This window comes from Montipora capricornis, chromosome 10 (assembly GCF_036669925.1).
Source record: "Montipora capricornis isolate CH-2021 chromosome 10, ASM3666992v2, whole genome shotgun sequence".
Lineage (NCBI taxonomy): Eukaryota > Metazoa > Cnidaria > Anthozoa > Scleractinia > Acroporidae > Montipora > Montipora capricornis.
The window spans coordinates 9,016,782-9,019,281 of record NC_090892.1 but is presented as its reverse complement, the minus strand read 5'-3'; the positions used below and the strand labels follow the sequence as shown (position 1 = coordinate 9,019,281).

Here is a 2,500-nt window from a genome sequence, read left to right as displayed (position 1 = left end):
GTAAGTGTTGAATTCATACTGTTGGAGGGATACGATAAACCATTATCCACCTAACAAGTGGAAAAAAGTTAACACCTCGATGAAATTTGATCGTCCGGGTGAAATGAGTCATGAGAGGGACTGTTGGCAGTGACTGACGTTTCGACAACCTAAGCGGAGATCATCTTCAGAGTCAATTGCAAGTGACGATTGGAATTTCGAATGTAGTGATGCTCTGGTCTGTGTTGTGATTGGTAGTTGGAAAAGAAACTAACTAAACTACCAATCTCAACGCAGACCAGAGCATGACTACATTCGTTTAGTTTCCAACCGTCACTTGACTCTAAAGATGACTTTCGCTCAGGTTGTCGAAACGTTATTCACAGCCAACAGTTCTTCCCAGGACTCTTTTTCACCCAGACGATCAATCGGGGTAAGTAACTCCTGGGTTCAAATCATTTTGAGAAAACGCTCAAAGTTATTCACCACTTATTCGATTTCGTAACTGAGGTAAATAAATTCGCAAGTTTTTCCACACAAGTTGAATATATAAAAGGCAAAGCCGAAAACATATGCATAAGGGAGATTACAAAAGGACGACGTCGACGGATACGAGTCTGATACGAGAACGTTATCTAAAAGTACTATTTCACGTAATTGCAGTAAAAAAATTGTGACTACTCTAAGTCATTCGGCCTGAAAAGTGGGTATCAACATTCCAAGAATAAAATTGGTGGATGGTTGGAGAGAAAGCTAGAAACTTCGCGTTTTCGTGTTTTCAGGGCCTCTTCACAGCTAAGACGAGTACCAAAATGTAAAACGCATTAAGACAACTTAAATATATATATATTATATATATAATTGCTGATGATTGCTTCGCGAGAAGCATGAAACTCGGAGTAGCAAATAAATGTTTTTGACCTAGTTCAAGTCTACGTATCTATATAATTGTATTCTGGTTCAATGTATTCCTTCTATATAAAAGAAGGAATACATGGTGTTTTACAGTGATTTTGAAAATAACGGTAGCAATTCACTATAGCCTGGGGTGCATAGCAACTGTTTCCAGTGAGCTGCTAAAAATAAGCCTTTCTTTGCATGTCTGCAACTTGTTACAAGCTCATTTCTGTTGTTAAGAACGGCTGCCTGTAAGAATCGAGAATCGTCCGTCAACGACCATTTTGGCGGATAGCTCATATTTTGCCCAAAGATACCCTTTAGTGAACTATTTTCAAGAACCACATTTAAAAGTTCCAGCGATTCTTATTTTTTTAGAAATTTGCGAAAATTTGAAAACGCGGTTAAAGTGCGGTTTTCTGTTTGACAAATTGTCCAAAATTTGCTGCGAGAACCAAGCAACGGTGAAGTCTTTAAATGAATTCAATTGGCACCAAACTTGACAAAAATTAAGAACAACTATTCTTGTTCATTTCTACTTCGATACTTTTTACGGAAATGTTAAAATTGTGATTTTCTAAGCTGTTTAAAGAACATCCTCAAAGACCGCATAACATGGCGGCGGAAAATGGGTGATATTTGACGCGATAAAAATGTACCTGGTACCTAATTCTTAATTTTTTTAAATTCATATTCCTCAAATATTGCTATTATTCATTTTCTGTGTGAAGTTTTATGCTCGAACTCGGAACGCTTCACGCCGAAAATATCAGAAATGTTTGTAACCTGAGCGAGCTAAATGACGCGAAATTTGAACGCAAGCTGATGCTAATTATTCATGTAGAATCGTCGAACTGACTAATTTTCGGCTTTGTAGCTTGAAAAGCTTTAAAAAAATGCGAAGTAATCCTTCAGAAGTATTAAAAGTGACTGAAAATAGTATTTCAGGGCAAAAATCCGCCAGTGAACTATATATTACTCTATTCAAACACATTTTAATTTATACTGGCTTATGCAAGTGACTTTTCACCACGATGTCAAAATTGAAATTAATACGAAATTAAATCTGTTCAGTTTTCTGTCAAAAGAGATCGTGATTCACACGACAAGTTAATATTTTAGGTGCAAGAAATGTACTCCACTGTAATGCGAAAGGTATCGAGAATTATTTTTGTAATTGTTTACATTACAAAACGCACGCAGTGTCAGTTTCACTGAAATGCATGTACGACTTGGCGGACCGTTTCATTTCAAGAGCACCCTTTTAAAAGCTAGTAGTAGAGCAAAAATATGACAGAATTTCAAAGAATTTCAAACCAAATCAGTATACATATGCTCAAAAACGAAAACTGAATGTGCGTCAATTGTGCGGTATCAAAGACATAACTTGACATAATGAACGGTTACTACCGAAAGAAAGCTACCTAAAGCAGTACGTACTTGCACTTCGGTGAGCTACGCAAAGTTTGAGTCCATAATGTTATCCAATGTTATCCGTTTCATTGTGAACTCATTTTCTGGAGGCATACATATGCAAGATGTTGTTGAACTTTTGACCTTCAAACCTGGTAAATATTTATGTCACGCAAAGTAACGAAAGGTTTCTTTTGTTCCATTCATGCCC

At 36.7% G+C, this 2,500-nt stretch overlaps 1 pseudogene; it reads right to left on the bottom strand.

Moving 5' to 3' along the window:
• The window catches only part of LOC138021741 (sphingosine 1-phosphate receptor 3-like), a 3,756-nt pseudogene extending 1,336 nt beyond the window's left edge, over positions 1-2,420 (bottom strand).
• Positions 2,421-2,500: the final 80 nt, after the last annotated feature.